The sequence below is a fragment of the Excalfactoria chinensis genome, chromosome 1, assembly GCF_039878825.1.
Source record: "Excalfactoria chinensis isolate bCotChi1 chromosome 1, bCotChi1.hap2, whole genome shotgun sequence".
In the NCBI taxonomy this organism is placed as follows: Eukaryota; Metazoa; Chordata; class Aves; order Galliformes; family Phasianidae; genus Excalfactoria; species Excalfactoria chinensis.
Window position 1 is genome coordinate 174,405,729 of NC_092825.1, and position 21,363 is coordinate 174,427,091.

The following is a 21,363-nucleotide window of genomic DNA, read 5'->3' on the forward strand; positions in this document are numbered from 1 at the left end:
CTCCATTAATGACAGGGACTGAGATTGCAATTATTCCCCATAAAGGAGCAATGGTATGAATGGTGTGATTGGCCACCACTAGAAGGAGAGGTTCATTTATAGAAAGAGTTGAACATGCCCCTGCTCCACAGATACACAGCTGCTATCTGCAAACTGAATAGGCTGCTGCCCTAAGGAAGTTCACATTAATTCCTGTTTCAACAACAGACATGCTTCTGTTTCTAGGGAGGAAACAGAAAAGTAGGCCCTATTGGGAAGCACCCTTTATGTCTGAGGGCTGACAGGCTCAGCTGTGGCTGCTGTGTGCCTGTTGGAAGTGGCTTTGACTGGCATGGAGCAGCCATGGCCTCTCCTCATAGAGGCCACACTGCAGCCTCCTGCTACATCTTAGTACATGTACCTACAGTGGTAAACAGACACAGAGCCGCAAATGCTTAGATTTATTTGCAATACATAACCAAACAATGGTATTTCATGCTTCTTTGCATTACGTGCTGTTCAAAACCCAGGAAACCTCCAGCCTTCTAAATGGAGGCCCAGGCAGAGGGTGAACAGCATTGCTGAGGAGCAGTATAAATTGGAAGAGTGTTCAAAAAAGTATTTGCAGTCAAGTCCACACACCATCATTCGTTGCTGTCAGCGTGCTACTGGTCTCAAAACTGTGTCTGTTCCTCTGTCTAGATTTTTCATGTCTTATTTCTTCCTTACATCATACACTAATGCCATCACATTTTCTGCTCCCCTGTATTCCTGCTGCAGTCAGTTATCCAGGGGAGGTGCAAAGCCTTGGGGTTTTTCATCCCTTTCCCTTGTTGCCTTTTTGAATCTTTTCAGTGGTGCAAGGATCCTATTTCAGAAACTTTTTTCTTGGTGAAATCTGGCACTCACCCTCCTAGACAAGTTATGTGTGCCATTATTATACACAGTTATAATCTCAATATGACGTTTCAAAATAAACCTTAATGGTTTAATGCAGTCTGCAAATGAAGGGCCAGTTCTGTAAATACCTTGGTTTTATCCAGTCTTTATCTGCCACACCATGTGTTTTCAGAATCTTTAATGGACTGTAGAAGGCAGAAATCAGGAGGATGAAAAACTACAGCTAAGAGAAGCATTTACTAAATATACAATTCAAAGCTCATTTCATCCAAAGCATTACAGTAGTATTTAATATCCACCTTACAACCCATGAGACACAATTTGAATGATGGATAAAGTTGTTTAGATCTTCATGACTGGACTTCTTGTGCATCGAGTTATTCTGAACAGTGGAGATCAGTGTCCCCAGGAAAACAGTTAATAGCACCCTGATAGATTTGTAGTCTGAGACATAGAGTGGAGCAGGCTGGAAACTACTTTAATAAACAGCCAACACATTGTAGTTACACAGGATCAGTGGCTTCAGCCCCTTCTCAGCCCTGACAATTTGCTTTAAGAGGTGTCAGAAGAAGATGTGAATTGACACTGACAATGCTGACTGCATCTCTCTAGCTAGGTAGGGTTTCCATGAACATAGAGGAAATCAGGTGTTGACTTTCAGTGTAAGGCCCCAGAGACCTTTACCAATCTTGTTCTCAGAAAACAAAGTGAATCAAAGGTTCATTCTGTTATGAGAGTGTGTTTCAGCATTGCTGACAGTTACAGTGGGTCACTTCTGTAGGTGCAGATTTTTCTGAGTGCAGCATGAAGACTCATGTTCATCACTGGTAAAAATGCATAGCTAGTAGTAGTAGTGGCGACTACTTTGAAAAACAGTGTTTTGTAGCTCAGAATTATTTGCTCTATCAAATAGCTTTATCGTGCTCTTTGTATCTATGGTAGTTTCCATAGAAATAAATAGGAGGCATTACTTTTGGAGAGACCTGATTAATAAATTGATATATCTTTTCAGGTAAATGTTAATTGTCTGTGTTTGATTTGTGTAATGCTTTGAATGTTTGAATAACACTCAAGGAAATACCAAACTCTTCCAAGCTAATTCATGTCAGCAGATGAACTGTTGGCATCTTTCATGATCTGAAGGCCTGGATCTCTGACAGTTGTGCTCAAGGACAGTGACTGGCTCCTGCCCTCAGTTTTCCATCACATTATACCACTGGGTGTATAGGAACAGCAAAAATACAAGTCTGGGGCCCTCAAGAGGAATCTGTAAGAGCAAGTAGCCTTGAGAGCTACAGTGTTCAGTAGACAAACAGCTGTATTTCATGTCCACAGTTGCATTGCCTGAATAGTTTTAGTCACAATATACTCTTCTACCCAAATTCCAGATGCCTGTATAGAACAGAGTAGACCTTTCATAGTATCTGTGCTATACTTTTCATCTTGGTAGAGAGATCCTGTAGCACCCTGATAACCTGTGGCACCTCAAGCAAATCTAGTCCTCTCTTTTTAGGCAGCTAGTTCTGCCTCCAGGCCAGCTGCTTACTTTTTTTGGTGTGAGAAGTGACTCAAAAATATTTTGGCTAATTGAAAACGTAGGAACACTGGAAAGAAAGGCAAAGGGAAAATACAGATTTAAGCACATTTGAGAGGACTGAAGTATCTGTGGATGGAGTGACACGTATGTTTTTTGTGGGTGCATGTGGCGTGATTTCCATCTCACTTCAGATAGATCCCTTCCTACACACATGGCACAGTTCAGATACCCCTCCACTCAGCGCAGTCTCCTTCAAGAAAACCAGCAACTACTTGCCTCAACGCCGTAAGGGATGGCTGAGGCAAGAAAGAGAGACGTGATCAGAAACTTTATATCATCTCTGCCCCTGGAGCAATAGTTTTCTAGTTTTAAGCTCAGAAACTAGACTGACTAACTCTATCCCGAAGACAGACTTGTATGAATGAGGGAATCGACTTGTGCTTTATGATGAGAGAAAGCTCTTGCTGTCTCAAGAAGGCCAGTAGTTCAGCTCTTACTGCAAGCTCTCATACCTCCCAGTACTGTATTACACAGGCATTTCACTACTGTTTGTTACATGTAAATGTTTCTTTTTCCCCATATAAACTTGCAGCTGTCAACACAGCCAGTGCTAACTAGCAGGAAATTATTTGTCTGAGAAGGAAATGTTGCAAACTATCAAGTCCTCACAACGTGCTAAAACATCCGTAGAGGCAGACTGCCAGTGGTTTATTATAAGTTATCAACCATATGTTCTTTTGGCTTCCATAGCTTTGGAAGCAAGGAAATGTGTCATCAAATTTTCCTAAAGGGGAAGAGTCCTAATGACACTCGACTGGAATGGTTCCCCAACACCTCCTTTCCTGAAGAGCATGAGGGCTAAAGAAGATTAACAAAGATATAAAAAAACAGGTTGTTACTAGAGTGTGGATAGGAGGAATAAACTTGGCAGGAATTCCACCTTATGGAAACCTTAGGAAATAGGTGCCTGAGGAACACTTGTCTTCATACCAGTACCAGAAGCAATAGCCTAATGCATGTATCTCTATTGGCTGCACTCAAGACAAATCTGTCGATACAGTCATGACAAGTATGTTTTGCAGAACTCAAGGTGAAGCAGACAGATAATCCCAATGATCAGTCTCGCTGACCAAGCTGCTGAACTAGCTCCATGTGATGCAGTGTAGATAAAATTGCTGTTGAACAAGAACTGAATTTGGCAAGACAAGTTCCACAAAGGAAGGAGATTAAACTGAGGCTACATCACCCCAATCCGGCTACATTCCCTGCAGATTACACTTTTTTTTTGTGCTAATGTCAGGTAATGCATGTAACATCGATTGTTTCACTCCTGGTTCCTGCTATTGAAACACTGAGCTGCATGGGCCATGGCACAATTTCCTCCATGGACCTGGCAGTTGATACCACGAGTGCTCAGAATGACTTTCACAGTTTGGTGCAGGGTTCTTCAGAGCTTGAAAATGTGTTGACGTTGACAAGCAGACACTGAGTGAGGTGAGGAAGAGTGAATCGGCACTGCCTGAGGTGGGGAGACAAACCAGCTCACTGGAAGCAGAGACTGAAGGGCATGACAGATAGCTTCAAGAACCTGATTTCCACCAGACAAGATTAGAGAAGTCATGTTTATTCTTGCAAAGTATGAGTTTGGCCATTTGATTACAAAATGACATAGTTACAAAAAACACCTAAACCAAACCATAGTTCATTACAGCGTAATCTATCTGAAGCTCAGTTTTATTCTTAGCTGCTCTACAGGAGTGTGCTACAGGAGCAGTCCTGTCTGCAGAAGGAATAGCTCCAGCAGCACCTTCAGCCTCGGTGTGATACAGAACTGAAAACGATTCTCTCTTCACTAAAGTCCATCTAATGTCCAGGCTGCACTGAAAGGCAGAAAGGTCACTATCTAATTGCTTCTTAAGTTTAGTAAACCTTACAGGCATTCTTATATACAGGCTTACAGACATAAAAGGCTCTTATATCATAGAATCAATAAATGGCTTGGGTTGGAAGGGACCCCCAAGGATCATCAAGTTCCAACCCTCCTGCCACAGGGGCATTATACATGTGGGGGTTCCCTCTGAGATAACACAGGTGAAATTATATTTAGCATAATAACTGTTCTAGGGTTTATGCCAGTTACAGTTGTAAGCACTTAGAATTCCTTCCCTATTTCTTGGGCTAAACAAGACTTTTAAGGAGTCTACTTACTCTGGCTCTGGGCAGCCTGGTCTGTGGCAGGGGTGTTGAAACTAGGTGATTATTATGGTCCTTTTCAACGCAGGCCATTCTATGATTCTATGATTCTTCTTTGTAAGTGAAAAGAGTTTAAGAGATATTCAAAGAGATTAAAAAAACAAAACAAAACAAAACAAAACAAACACCACTCAGTTTGTTAATATTTTAACTTAGATCTGCTGAAATATATTCTGAATTTTCAGAGGCAAACACTTGGAGCTGCAGTTTTCAGCCTTTTTCTGCCTCTATCTTTATCTAAAAGCCAACATGGAAGGGGCTCCAAAAATGAGCCGTACCCCTTAGAAAATTTAAAAGATTCATTTTTCATGTGCTGTAGTGACTAGCCTGAGAGATCGCAGCTAATTTCTTTGACGATTGCATTTGTATACATAGGATTCATGCATATTGTATTATGCTGGCACATCAAAGTGGCGATCAGGTATTATTTGACCTTGTAAATTCACATGGTTCATCCACAGAAAAAGCAGACATAAATGCTGTGTGAGAACAGTCCAAACTTATGCTTTTATTTCAACCTTAAATTGTAGAATCACGGAATATCCTGAGTTAGAAGAGACCCACTAAGACCAGCAAGTCCAGCTCCCATTAAACTCCATATGGTTGGTGACTGCCCAGCTGTTCAGCTTGTCAGGATCTCTCTGCAAGCCCTTTCTACCATCAAGGGAGTCAACAGCTATTCTCACTTTAATATCATCAATTGTCCCCAAATTATACAAGTCATGTATCTCCCAACAAAGCATGACCACGCTGAGGAATTCCATCCTGTGTTTTGGCTCTGCCTCAGTGAAATGTGCTATTTTTTTTTCCTGTTGTTCTTTATTATTATAATATTTTTTTTTGAATCAGAACTAATAAACCCCACATGGCGCAGCTGTGGGAGTGACTCAGCAGAATGGCTCAGAATCTTCATGCATATGATATCCTGTGACAAAAATATCACACACTTTCAAGATAAAAGTCTCAGTTAAAATAATTTCTTCCTCAAGGGAAGCTAAAATGATTCTGGAGGAGAAGCAGTAGAACTGAAATTCCAGTACACCAATACATAAAGATCGTAAACGTGAAAATAATATCACAAATATAATATGCTTCAAATCTGATTCAATTCGTTACCGTTTTCTTACTTTACAGGCATAATTTTGCAGTATTTGAAACGTAAAACAAGAAGCATATGGCAGATGTGTACATGCTGATTACAGAGGGAGTAATGAGAAAGGAAATATTTTACTAACACTGCATTTTACTTTGTAGATTTTTAAGATTAAGGAAGAAACCCTGAATAGAATAGCTGGAAGAGAAAGACGGTAAAGATCCCCTTGATTTTTAATTTGGCCTCTCAAAAAATAACAATGACTGTCAAATTTACCTTTTTTGTTTTGTTTTATTTGGTTTGTGTTTTTTTGTTGTTGTTATTTGTTTGTTTTTTTTTAGCTTTTCCCAGATCAGAGACAGTTTTGAGAGTTCCACAAGGCCTTTCAGGGGGAACAAAATTCACCTGCTTGAGGTTAAGGAATGTTAACTCTTTGCATGTAATGACTTCTCATCTTCTGTTCACGCTCCCAGTTCTTAGATTTTGCAGGTAAACTGCATCAAACTCTAGGCTGAAGACAAAGTCCGTTCAATTTTTATATGACTTCCTTATGTCTACAGAGCCTAGCTGAAGTTGTTGTTGCTGCAGCCAGCACTGGGACACCAGTTCCTTCCAGCACCATCTAGTCAATGGCTTCTGGGAAAAGTCAATAACATTTGTCAACTCATGATTCTTCTTCTACCTTTGAACTTCTCTTCCAGAATGCATTTCAACATCTGGAAGCTGTTCCTTAACAGCACTACAGTGCATAAGGACCATGTAGAGTTGGACTTGATGATCTTCAAGGTCTTTTCCAACCTGAGTAATTCTATGATTCTATGATTCAAATGGAACTACGTGGTTAATGCAGTGGCTATTTGTAGCAACCCACCCCAAAACAGACTCAAAAAGCTTTTCCACAATGAAAAAAAATATGTCTTCTCTGGGAAACCATAATCTGGACAACCAGTCTATTCTCCAGCAGGTTTGATGGAGATGATTGCTTAAGAATTCTGAGCATGTTGAAGGAGTTTGTCTTTCAAAGATGTAAATGTATTATTCAGTAGCCTTGTGTTTTGCACCTGAGTGAGGAGTGAAGTTAAGAGAAAGAGAAGGAGATGGTGCAGGGTTATTTCTGGATCTCAGTGAGAAAGGCCCAACAAAAGCACAGCTTAATAAGGTAACTGACAGAGTAAGACAGAATGAGAAAAGGAATGTAAATATCAAGTAAATTATCAAATAAATCTTACATACGTAGCATACAAGTCCCTTCAGATGCTGGGCAACCCACCTTCATGCAGATGGAGCTCAGATATATTTTCCCATGGCATACTATGGAGATCAGATCCTGTCTATAGGGAGAGGCTTTCCACTTTGGTCATCTGTAATACGTAAGTTGTAATTTGAAATTTCCTTACAAGAAAATGACTCTATTCCTAAAGGATTTTCACATGACAACTTCTTGCTCCACTTTTAGATAAAAGCAAAGCTGTGCAGGTGGTGTAATTGCTGGTACTGTGCCTGCTGCCTGCAGGCTCCTCAGTTAAAACCAGCTAAGTTTATACTAAAGCCAAAGAATTTGTGCTACACAAAACAGGCCTGAAAGCCACATGGTATGTACAGCACAGTGCTATGGTTCTCTGATCAGTGAGAAGAAATGCAGTGTGGATGCACATCCATCTTCCCTTGTGAGTGCTTTGTTAAAGAGGAGGAATTCTAGCCTAGAAAACAAGAGTTTTCAGAAGTCAGAAACTACGCAGCTGGTGGTTTCTGCTATTTGCAGTGTGCTCAGTGCAGACTTACAAATGTGTGTATGAAAGCATTCTTGAATTATCAATATATTTTCCAAAAGCTGAAGAACTGGTTCTGTGTATCCTTACAGTGAAAGCTGAGGATAGCCTAAAGTAAAAACACTCACTTTGTGTGGGAAGAAACTGAGGCCTCTGGTACACAGTTGCCTCCTACACTTCGACTGGAATGTGTCACACTTTGAAAAGGGTATTAAACATTAGATGAGACAACAGAAACAGTTTCAGTCAACTGGTATTTTGTTCTGCTCTGTCTGCACTCCCAACACTGCTCAGAGTGCCATCCTATTTCCCTTTGGGCAAAATTCCAGGTTTTAAAATCTCCTGTTGATTCAGTGAAGCTCCCACAGGTCTCCTTGTTTTGCAGGTGATGCCTGGAGCACTGTGTCAGTGTCCTTTGAGAGCACTGCATCCCCTATCCTATCAACCTTTTTCCAATGCCTAGACTCCACCTTACCCACAGACAACCTCACTGGTCTCTCACGTGTATGTCAAGATCTTGTAGTTATAAACTTTCACTAATTCTGCAGGGAAGTTTAAAGTTTAGAGCCAACTGTTATCATTAAGGTATAGAGTATAAGGACAAACGATATGATCTAACTCATCCTGTAGTGCTTCTGTGCTTATATTTCACCACAAGCTGAGGCTATGAGAGATGTTAAGTAGGGAAATAATGTGACCCTGGCCTGTGCTCTTGGTGGTTCAAGGCTGCAGGGGTAAGTGCTTGTGTTGTCCTATTACTTACTCATTTGCTTTCCAAGAATTATTCAGACCTTTTTGGACTATAGTTCTACATGCAGTGTAGACACACATAAGAAATCTAACAAGGAAAGGATGAGAGGTAATGGCCTTAAAGTTGCATCAGGGGAGATTCAGGTTGAATAGTAGGAAAAATTTCTCAGAAGGAGTGGTAAGGTATTGGAAACAGCTGCTCAGGGAGGTGGTGGAGTCACCGTTCCTGAAGGTGTTCAAGAAAAGCGTAGGTGAGACACCTAGGGACATGGTTTAATGGGCATGGTGGCAATAGGTCAACATTTGGACTAGATGATCTTTGTGGCCTTTTCTAACCTTAATGATTCTATGATTCGAACACCTGACTAAATTTCAGGTCACGTGATTCACTAAAGAGAATTAAAGTTCATCCACATTCCTCACCTCCTTGTTAAGCTCAAAACTGTAAATGATAATAAGCTATTTCATTTCTCAAGGAATCAAACTACATCCCACCCCACAAGGAGAAAATGCACTGAGTTATCATCTCTGCCTCTAAAGTGACAAATTCTGTAACCTCCCATCACAGTACTGGCCACACTATATATTTTTCTTTTCCTAGTTTTGCCTTGTATCTGTTTACTAAGAGAAAAATAAATAATAACAATGAAGAAATCCAGGCTCTCCAAAGGCAAGAATGACAAGAAAACAACATCTTTATACTGGTGCAACTGAAAGACAAGTTTGGACATACCTGCCTATTGCTTCCCAGTCTAAACTGCATTTTTTATTCCAGCCAACTTCCCATTTCTGTTGTATCACTCATCCCCTTCTTTTCCAAGACCATTCGATATTTGAACTCCTCTGATACATTATACTCGTCTGAATGAGGCAAAGTATTCACCAGGAAGGGAGCTCTGCCTTTTAACCTGGTGAGGATTACTAGTGAAGTTTACAACGTCATAGGCTTTATTTCCAAGTTTAAGCTCTGCTTCATTTGTCTTTTCCCATAAGTATAACTTTTGATGTCTCAAGGTTCATACAAGCATGACAATTACAAATGGGTACCACGCCTTCTGGTTACAGTTGCACATTAGCTCTACTAAGTCAGGGATCTCAATAGGTTTCGAGTCCTGCAGAATGCTGTTTGATAGATTAAGTTTATTATTGCTCTCTGACACATGCTGAACTTCAGAGATTTGATAGCAATCACATTTGTCAACAATAGGGCTCAAACCTAGCACAAACACCCACCATTCATTCTCTGCTGTGAAACTGAATCTCTGTAAGATTCAGCTCTTACACTAGCAGTTTCAGAATGGGATGAGGATTTTGCTATTGGCTACAGTGACACACTGTCTTAGATCAAAGCCTAACATTTAGGTAATTAAAGACCACAAATGAATCCCAGTGTAGGTCGCTATATCATTACTAAAACCTAGGAAGTCTCTTCCTTTAAGACAGAAAGAAAAAAATATAAGGGTCTGAAGGTATAAGGGTTACAGTATTCAAAGTTCACACCACATAAGACTCTGATAAGATCTAGGGCCTAGAACTTGCAACCTCTCTCCCTGGCCTCATGGCTACATGCTCTCCCAACAAAATGCTCCCCAATGTCAGTTTTATTTAGCATTATAGATGTAGTCTATAATGCAGTCTATGATATAGTCAAGACTATATAAGCAAGACACAGAATTTCATGTAGTGATTCAAACATCTTGAATATGGCATTGCTTGAGAGAGAGACCGTATGAAAATTATTTGACCCAGCTCCACTCTGCCATGCTCCTAAGCTGCTGAAGATAACCAATAGTAAAGCTAATGGAACCAGATGAAATGTTCTCGTACTTTTAGAATGGTAAGAACACTATTTTGATTGAAATAATCCATTATTTCAATCTTTCTGAGCTTTTTCTGACAGTTTAGAAGACGTTTTCAGACAGTGTAAAAGTGATATAGACACTTAAGAGCTGAACTCTCAATAGTATGAACTGGCATAGTTCCAGCTGAGCTACTGGCCTTATGATGATTAAATTCCAGCATGGATTTAGCCTGAAAACCACAGGAATTACCATCAAATTGTAACTGAAAATGTCTGGACTGCTAACTCATTAAACAGCATTTCAGTTTGTTAGGTCAGCATCAGTTGTAATGCAAATGAAATGGCACAGCTCTTTTGAAACCACATGAATGATCAGGGGATGTTCTCATCTCACGCACAGATGACAATTCTGTGGTGAGGGAAAAGTGCACATCCTCTCCCTCTTCCTCACGCTGCCAGCTCGTCACACATGACGAAGGACACTGGGGATCCCCAAGTGCTGGAGCACAGCCAGTAGCAGGATAAAGCAGGCAAACTTGAATGGATGGGCAAGGTTCAGGACATCTCAGGTGGATTTCCATGCTCAGCTAAATGCCAGCTCCACTGAAACTCAGGTAGGTGTAACCAGGCTCCCTAATGACCCAAATGCAGATTGCTGCCTTCGCTATGACCGCGTAGTGCTGTCCAGGTCTGTCCTTTGCTCTGCGTGGGATATTGAGTGAAATGCAGGCGCAATAAATCATTAATATATTCACTCCCCAGGCAGGTAAGATGGTAATTAACCTCGTGCTCATCCCTGCTGCTGAGAGCTAACCCAGTATCTACAACACAGCTATAATTTGATCTGATGACTACCATAATGGAGAGGTGATAAAGGCAAGCAGAGTGTCACAGGAGCCTTGACAGGAAGGAATGAGCTGGCTGGTCACCTTTCTGACTGGAGGAGACCCAGCTACAAGGAGCTCTCTGCAATCAGAGGCTGAGTGGGCAATGGGGCAGACGGGGCAGGATGAGGCACTCTCCAACAGCGGCTGCACTCCTTTGAGCTCTGGGGTTTGCTGTGGAAGCCATCTTTCCTCAGGCCTGATGGATGAAATGTTCAAAGGTGCCCTGCTAATGGATGTTGCTTTTCTCTGGCAGCAGTTTTTCCCTTAGAGAAGCAAGGGCTGGACCTGTCAGCCTGTTTTCTGCAGTGCTGCTTCTTTCTGGCAGACACACAAAGTTCCATCAGCAATAAAAGTAGGCTTACTGCCATGTCTTGGATGCACCTTTGGTACTGCACTGTAGAAACAGAGAGAGGGAGGAAGGCAAAGCAATTTTCCCTGTCCCTTTCTCATGTGAAAGATGTTATGCTTATAAGGATGAGCAATGGCAACTTGCAAATGAAAGCACCCAGAACATACATCCCTTCTGCTCCATGCAGAATGTCCTTGTCCTAAAAGACTATGGTATCTTGGCGACCAAGAGAAGGGAGCTCACCTCACCTCACCACAAGCTGGCAGACCTAATGCCTCTTTGACATTTCAGTGCCTGCTGAGAGGCTGCTTTTCTGTTCTGCCAGAAGGATTACAAATGGGAATTACAAGAGATAAAGCTATGGAACAGAGGGCTTCTCCTGGAGTGCTCCACAGGTCATCCTGTTTCACTGACTCTGGGTTGGCAGATTTTGGTGCTGGCAAATACTGAAAGTGAAGAGACACTGAACTCCTTCCTAGTGTGTCGGTCAACAGCCTGTTTACAATGAGGTTGTGTGAAAGGTGCATTACAAAACATAAATTGTTTTCCTTCTATTTTGAACATCACAGAATGACACAGGTCAGCCTAGATAAAGTGCTGGCCTTTGTAAGTACTCTACCCACTCCCTACCTAAACACAATGGTATACAGATTCACAAGAAGGGCAGGGACTCAAGGTGAACCTGTTTTTTTTAGCAGAAGAGAACACACCAGTATTATCCCAGTTTAGACACCATATTGCTTGGAGAAATACCTCTCAGCCCAAACTGAAGTCATTTTCAAGTACTATCGGTGAGCCTGTTTGCTTTTCTTCACAGTTGCTTTTATGGGTTCAAATACTGCTGGAGTTGTTAGATTAGAGAGTATAGGACAAGCTGCAGGAGGGGAACAGCTCAAAGTCATTCATGCTGAGCCAGAACAAGGCTGGCTGAGAAGTCTATATGTTTTTTTTTCTCATGCTGAATAGTTCTGCAAAGATAAGAACTGGTCTGCTTTCCTTTGGCTTGAACAGCCCCTTGCTCTGCTTTCTTTCCAGGTCTTCATAGGACTGAAGATAGATGCTTTGGATTGATGGATAAACAGTCCTTTCATGGTGACACACTGGTATTCAACTGGGCTAAAAATAAAAATAAAAAAGGAAATGAGGACTGATGAGGATAGTTGCACTTTCATTCCCTTTGTCTCAGTATGGATTCTAATGGATGCATCTTCCTTAATGTGCAAGGCTTCTGTTTATTAAACTTTTCTCTTCCCTCCCTCCCTCCCTCCCTCCCTCCCTCCCTCCCTCCCTCCCTCCCTCCCTCCCTCCCTCCCTCCCTCCCTCCCTCCCTCCCTCCCTCCCTCCCTCCCTCCCTCCCTTCCTTCCTTCCTTCCTTCCTTCCTTCCTTCCTTCCTTCCTTCCTTCCTTCCTTCCTTCCTTCCTTCCTTCCTTCCTTCCTTCCCTCCAACACTGACACAGAGAGCTCCCTGTGAGCCTCCCATGAGCCTGCTCTGCTCTGGGCCCAACAAACCACAAGACCTTGGCCTCTCCTCATCCATCTTGCCCTCTAGACTCTTCACCGTCCTATGGATAGTCTCTAATAGTTTTGTATCCTTATATTTTGATGCCCAAAATTTCACCCAGTGCTTGAAGTGAGGTTGCACCAACGCAACAGAGTGGGACAATCTCTTCTGGTCCTTTTGGTTGCCAGGTTATGCTGTTGACTCATATTCAACATGCCATCAACAAGAATCCCCAGATTCTTTTCTGTAACACTGTGCTGCACAGGAAGCATTTCAGCCTCTTGTCTCCAGTCTGTTTGTATGCCCAGGGTAGCCCTGTCCCAGGTACAGAATCCAATAGAATCTTGTTAGAAATCATATTGTTGGTGACTGTCCAGCTATCAAAATCTTTCTGCAAAGTCTCTACCTTTGTTGGTAGAAGTATAATCTATCCCTCTACCCTCAAAGGAATCAACAGCTCCTCCTGGTATAGTACTGTCCACAAAAGGGATGTGCGAATGACCAAATGTCAGTCACTGGACTTTTGTAAAACAAGGCATGTGAGCAGAAGATAATAATCAGTAAAGCAGCAAGTGATTCTACAGCTTCTTTCACTTCTATAGGCAGCCAGTATATCTGGCATGCCACGTTCAATGTAGTTTTTTTTCCCATGCAACAGAGATTTGCTCTAGTAACTGAGAGATGACAACGCTCAAAATGGGTTTGAAACACCAAGGGGAAGTTGGGTCACCTGATCTCACATTAAGGTTTGACGGAGAGCCTTGTATTTAGATGAAAGCAATAGCTCTGGGCTGCAGAATGCATCTCAATATGTTTTGTAGGATTAGGGAAGGAGCTGTACCCAACCACCGAGAATCTACCCTTGCTTTATATGGTCCAGTGAAGAGCAATACTAATGTTCTGAGGCCATCTACTGTTTACTTTTAACACCTACATGTATGGGACACTCCAAGAGAGCAATCTTAGAGACTAGAAAGTACTCAAAAGAGTATTTAAGAAAGATAAGTGCATCAGAAATAGAACTTGTTCTTCTTTAATTGCTGTTGCTCTATTAATACCACCATCCCTAAATTGTTATTATGATTGTTCGTGGATAATAAGTATTATCCTGCTAATTTTTCACTTCATTAGCATATTCTGCATCTCCATAAGAATACCATAAAAAGACTCAGATCCTCCCAGAACGTCCACTTTCAAGTACTCAGGAGGAGTCTGGATACAAGGAGTGAAATCTTCGTCCCAGTGACTCACAAGCAATTACTCCGCTTTGTGTCAGTAGAGCGAAGTTAGTTTTTTTTCTTTTATTTCACCATAACAGGAAATGTCTGATCTCATGCTGTTAAATCCATCTGCTGTCTCAAGCTTGGGCTTGAAACACAACAACTAAAAGAAGGAGAGTGAAAAGTATGAGGAAGAACAGAAGCTGTTAACCAGAAGAAGATGTCCCAGACTGAAAGCCTCACACTGAGCCTGTGAAGGCCAACCATTGCAGAACAAATTGAAAGAAAGCTGTAACTGAAGTCACTGCAATCTTTTGCCTACCAGTAATGGTGGAAATAAGTCATCTGTATCACCCAGGGACTCCTTTCTATTTACACCTTACATGTTCTCAGTTGCTGTTAGGCCTTAGTGTTCATTTCTCGTTAGAACACAGGTCTCACTTGTTTTCTCATTAAACAAAGTTAATTGGATGCTCAGCCCTCCTCCTCCAGCCTCATCTAACAAGCAACAGGACATTTGGGTCTGTTACTACCAGTTCCTCTCTTCGGCATCTGGCTCATCAAGGCTTCTGCTTCAATCAATTAAACAATCATCAATCTACCAAGTTAATCAATGGCTTATTCCCTCTTGTCAATTCCACTCAACTGTAGCTCCTTTCCAGCCAAAGCATATTCTTGCAAAAACCTGCAAAAATTGCTTTTTTTGTTTTTGTTTTGTTTTTCAAAAGTTCTCTCTCCTTAGTTCATTGTACCTCACTGGCTAAAAAAGCTCACCTAGATTGGATGGGAGGTTTAGTTGTGCAGAACCTTTATTGCTGGATATAGTCTAAAAATATCACATTCCATGGAGCCACCATCACCCACCTCCAAGGAAGATGAACACAGCCTGAAGCGTGTGTAAAACAAAGACTGGGTATGTTTCCTACCCATAAAAACTCCAAAATATTAAATACAAAGCTAAGAAAAATAGAGGAATAATCCAGAAAAATCCCACTGGCCATTAGCTACCCAGATACAAAATTAACCATGTTGTTAGAAGAATATTGCTAGCAGCTTAGTTAGAATGGAAGGAACAGCAATGGGTGAGTGCTGAAAATCAACTTTATTAAAGGATAAAACATTTCATAAAAGATTATGTGATACTCCTGAAGACACAACTCAGTGACTTGAGATGCGTTCAGCTCCCATCTGATTTTACAGTCTCCAAAGCTGTTGCTATCTAAACAGTTCACTGCATACTTCTGGGCTCCAGAAAAACCATTCAGAGAAAAAGATTGCTTTCCCCAGTCCTGGCGTTCTTGTGCAATTAATACAGAAACATCCATCTTGAGAAAAAACAGAGTTTATCATACAAAAAATGCAACAAGAGACTTTTGAAGTTACTTACACCAACTCTGAGTAATAGTAGAAACTGAGAATTCTGGCTGGTGAGAAGGAAGATTATCTAACTGTGATTGCTGAATGTGAGGGCAGGGAGCAGCTGGCACTTTAAAATTAGGACTTTTAAGCTTTTAAGACATTTTAATTAGGACTTTTAAGCTTTTATGCTTTTAAGACACTACAGTTAATTTTCTTGAATGCATGTGGGTGAATTTGCTATCAGAATCACAGAAAAAGTAGGAACCACAACATACTGAGCATGTAAATATAACTGAGTTTGCTAGGAAGTATTTGGGCACTTGTGTCTTGCAAAAAATATTTTGAATCTCATTGTAATGAGAGACCATTTGTACTGGAATTAAGAAGGTCAGTTGTAGGGATTTAAAACTATAAATACTTTATTGCTTTCCCCAGCAGCTGTTAAACAATACCTTAAGACGATGATTACTGAGCGGCTGGGTACTCCACTGTATGCACTCCCTTTCCTCACCATCAGTGGAAGTTGATGCCTTCGATTACATTTTTTCTTTTAGATAAACATTATTAAAACTTTCTTTCCTATATCAGCCCTGAAGATTTAAAGGGCCTTGGTGAATTCAGAAAAATGAGGTAATTACTGAAGTGAAAGATAGATGCTATCTGGTTACCAGCAACCCTGACCTGTAGCCACAGGAAAATGGATGAAAAGAACCCTTGAAGAGTTACACTGCAAAATGAGGTAGGGCTCAGAGGTGGCAGAGGAAGTGAAAACTCTTCCACTGTGAACATCAGACCTAAAACAGGACAGTGCAGAGTGCTGTCACGTGCAGTGTGCGTGAGCTCTTAAGAGATCAAAGCAGTAAAGTCACACAGTGTTGGGCTCAAGTCCCTTTTGCTGCAGAGAAAGGAGATCAGCTAATGGAAATTAACAATGACACCAATTAAAGGTAAAAATGGGAAATCAGGGAAATAGTACTCTACATAAAATGTAAATTACGGATAAAATGAAAGAAAGGAAAAAGCATAATAGCATTAGCAATAAAAAAAGGCTAACGATGATAAGGTCCCCTTGTTAGATGTAGATGGTGTTGTGATAATGTGCCAAAGACAAAAATTTGAAGTACTGTTTCCACACTAATCTAGGTATTCATTCCACTGCTACTACTTGACCTAGAGGATTTCACTTACATTGACATTGCTGTCAGAAATCAGTACTGTGCCACAGAGCACATAATGAATGGGTTAAGCTCTTGGTTAAGTGAGGTTACATTCACATCACCTTTTCAGAGCCAGGACAGTTAAAACTGCCAGAGACCATTCCACTCACTTACCCGCTTCCATGCAGCCATAGTGACACAGGCAGTTTATGAGCCACATACAAGTGCTTACACTACTTAAAGGCAGTCTGAGAAGAAACTGTGGGGTTCATTCAGAAGGGACTAGCTGCGTGCCCCAAGATTTATCTCATGACTATTCTTGACTTGGGTCCAAGTAGGAAGGCAGGTTGCAGTTGAGAATCAAGAAGGGACTTGGCTCACGCTCCGTGTAAAGGTCTGCAATGCAGAAGTTGGTAGGAAATGTGAATGATAGACATGAGGCACTGCAATTATCAAATCTTAGTCTATTGAGGTGGTTTAAGCCATTACTTCTCTTCACTGGGTCTCTGAAATCACTGCAGAATATAAAACTGCCATTTAACAGCGTCACAATGAATAGGAATGTGCAGATAGATTGGTTAATCAAGACTTCATCCACATCCAGAGTTCATCCATGTGGTATTTTAATGCAGTTACACATCTAAGTAGAAGGCAGTAATGCCATATATTAAACATATAGAACTAAGGAGTGCCTTAGGAAGTAATGGTTGTGAAAACATTTTACAGACTAAAGAACTAGTATCACTCCTGAATCTCTCTGATCATGAGAGTAACTATTAGACAGTCACAGGGCCTTGTCCACAATGTACTCAGCATAAATAAGCATAACACTAGAGTATCACATCCTTTCAGGGGTGCTTCATAAAACTGGAGATTGTCAGTAAAGAGCCACAGATGTATTTGGGGGATAAAATAATGATCTTGATGTGTATAGTTTGCTCCCATAAGACTCCCACAGAGGAAAATCAACACCTAAAGAGTTAGAATAAGATGAATCAGTGCTAAGAATTGGGAGGAATTAGGAAAAAGTAGGAAAAATGAGGAATTAGACAGAACTTTTTCAACTGGAGTGATAAACAACAGGGCCAAACCAGCAAGGAATGAATGGGCTGTCTGTTCCCTGATGCTTTCATTTTAAAACTAGATCCCAGTTTAGAAGTTTGCCTTCAGTCTAGAACAAGATTCAGTCTGTGAATACCAGGGTGAAATGCAGAGGTTATGCAGGGTTTTGTGAGTCACTGAGCAATTCCGTTTCCCTTCTGCTGTGCCTTCTCTTGCCTCCATCTCCAGCTTGCTTGAAAAAACACTGAGCATGGGGAACCAGAGCGCTTCAGGCATGTTATCATTATTTACCTGGTCCACAGGCTTCCTCCCTGGACAAACATCAGGATACAACTTCCCAGCAACCCATGTATTAATAATAAAGTTCTGTAGCTGTGAGTTCCTCACACTGCAAATCACCTGGTGACTCATGGATGTTGTCAAGTTATGCAAAGTTCACAAGACATCTAATCAGAGATTTCTGTTTTTAAATTTTTAGCGTTCCACCTATAAAAATTCCTTATAATGAGTATAGACATAGGAACAAATGATGTTAATGAGAAATAACTAGTATCTCTTCATAATTAATACTCGTGAGTCATCAGCAGTAGCGCAACCAACAATCAGGTTATCATTTGCTTCAAGCCATTTCCAAAACATTTTTACCAACAATAATTATACCTATCTGCTGCTCACACAAAGTGTGTGCACTATTTCACTTAAGATACTAACAAACTAAAGAATAAAAATAGCAAAATTTTAGTATTAGTTGCCAGTTTATTATACCCTTGTTTATTTCTTTGGACATTTTGTCTCTGCTACAATACTCCTAAAAGAACTAAATAAATCGCCATCTCTTCTATAATGTGGAATGCGAAAAAGAAATTTCATTTCTTTCTCAGACCATTTGCTTCTTTTTTCAGAGCATTTCCGGGGAAGCTTTTGTATACAGGGGGAATAATGTGGAGATGGGGAAGAGAATGAGGCCATAACTGTCTGTGTGAGAGATTAAATTGATCAAAAACAATTAAACGTGTAATGCAGAGGCAGACAGGCATGATTTATCCTCAATGAATACCACAGTACCTGTAAATGTGAGATTCATGAACCCTTTAGTTTTATTGTAAATTTGCTTATGCTTAAAACTCATGTTCATATTTTTGAGGAGAAAGTTCCCTTTATGGTCAGCTGGCCAAGTTATATTCTGTGGCAATTATATAATAATTTCTGGCCAAAACTGTGACCAGATATGTTCCATGTTGTGTCTCTGGCTCTTGTAAGATTGCATGGACAATAAATTAGTGCAAAAAACTTGCCCAGCTTTTATAACCTTCTTTTGCGAGTAGACAGCACACGCCAGGAAAAGAAAAAAAATAAACAACCATCACCATTTATTTGATAGAACATGGACTCATTAATATCAAAGTGAATAAAGTAAACCATCTGAAAAATTATTCTCCTTGAATTCTATTGCACAATTGAAACTGCCAGTTTATTAGCCATATTCATAACTAATGACTCACTGGAAAAAGTTGCCCAAGGAGGCTGTGAATGCCCCATACTTGGAAGCATTCAGGTCCAGGCCGGATGTGGCTATGGGCAGCCTGGTCTGGTGGTTGGTGACCCTGCACATAGCAGGGGGGTTGAAATCTGGTGATCTTTGTGGTCCTTTTCAACCCAGGCCATTCTGTGATTCTATGATTCTATGATTCTAAGATTCTATGGCCTCGTGTGCTCATGAAAATTACAGAGTGCAGATGGACTGGAAAAAAGGGAGGTGGGACAGGGAGGTGGGATTTGGACGTAGGGTCTCCAGCCCTGAGCTGGGTGCATGGGTGCACACACCGAGGGAAAGGCATTGTGACATCACAGTGCGGGGCATGACATCAGACTATACCAGGTCACGTTGGCTGCCTCCCCCAGCTCAGACACTTGAGGCGGTCGCACCGTCCTGGTGGTCACTGCTGGAGCTCTGCTCTGCGTGACAGCCACTTGTGTGTTGAGAGTGGTCCGTGGGAGAGAACAGGATGAAGCTCAGCCTGACTCTCTTCCTCGTCTTACTTCCTTTCATGTCTCCAATTACTGGCTTTTTCAGCTGGCCCAGCTGGGCCTGGAATTGGGACATAAAGCTGGTCCTTCCCAAGGAGCAGCACCCCATTGAGACCGGCAGCCAGACCTCTGGCTGGCTGTGCTGGTTTGGCCTAACCACCTGTCCCACCAAGATCGAGGACAGGAACAATAACCACATCCTCCACAAGGAGCAGCATCCGGCTGAAACCAAGAGCCAGACCTCTGGCTGGCTCTGCTGGTTTGGCCTGACAACCTGCCCCGTCAAGATGGAGGATGGGAACAACAAGAAGGCCCTTCCAGAGGAACAGCTTGCTGTTGAAATCAAGAGCCAGATCTCCGGCTGGCTCTGCTGGTTTGGCCTGACAACCTGCCCCTCCAAGATGGAGGATGGGAACAACAACAAGGCCCTTCCAGAGGAACAGCTTGCTGTTGAAATCAAGAGCCTGATCTCCGGCTGGCTCTGCTGGTTTGGCCTGAGCTCCTGCCCCTCCAAGACCAAGGACGGGAACAAAATCCAAGTCCTTCAGGAGAAGCAGCGTCCAGTTCAAACCAAAAGCCAGACCTCCAGTTGGCTCTGCTGGTTTGGCCTTACCACCTGCCCCACCAAGATCAAGGATGGGAACGGCAACCAGGTCCTTTCAAAGAAACAGAGCCTGATTGATAACAAGAGCCAGACCTCCGGCTGGGTCTGCTGGTTTGGCCTGACCACGTGCCCTACCAAGATCGAGGATGGGAACAACAAACAGGTACTTCCCAAAGAGAAGAGCCCAGTTGAGACCAAGAGTCAAACCTCCAGCTGGGCCTGCTGGTTTGGACTAACCACATGCCCCACCAAGACCAAGGAGGGGAAGAAAAACCACATCCTTCCTGAGGAGCAGAGCCTGGTTGAGACCAAGAGTCACGCCTCCAGCTGGCTCTGTTGGCTTGGACTAACCACCTGCCCCACCAAGACCGAGGACGAGAATAAAAACCATGTCATTCCTGAGGAGCAGAGCCCAGTTGAGACCAAGAGTCAGATCTCCAGCTGGCTCTGCTGGATTGGACTAACCACCTGTTCTGGGAATGAAGAGAAAGTACTTGTGAATCCTCAGGAGACTCTGCCCATCAATGCTGATGGCCATGCCTCCGACTGGCCCTCCTGGCTTGGCCTTTCTCCACAGCCCAATTCGGTCCCGTACAGGGTCAGCAAGTCTTCTCTTCCAGACGACCCAAAGCAGCAGTCCCGACACACTGAGCAGAAAGCCTCCAGCTTGCTCGACACCCTGTGGCACTTCTGGAGCTACTGTAAGCAAAGCCGGATAGCCTGTTTCTTTATAGAATTTCTGGAAGAATGGTGTACGTGGCAGCTGCTGAAGGCAGTCCGCAGCATCTTGCGAAGACTGTGAAGACACCAGGGTCAGCTAAGGCATCAAGCACAGAGAAAACCAGGGCCCAGGAGCAGGGAACCGCAATGTGAAGTCTTCCAAGGAAAGCAGACGTACCTCAGTGGTCCATCAACTCTCCCCAGGGACTTGCCCGGCCATAGGGCTGACACCCAGCCAGAGCCCCCTGTGCAAAATAGGCCCTGCCAAAGGTGGAGTGAGCCCCACAGGCTGCCCTGAGCAATCCCATGAGGCTGGAAAAAGGGCACAGGAATCAGAGCTCTGAAGGGTGATGCTCTGCAAAACGACCCTGCAGCCCTTTCCCTGCGCCCATG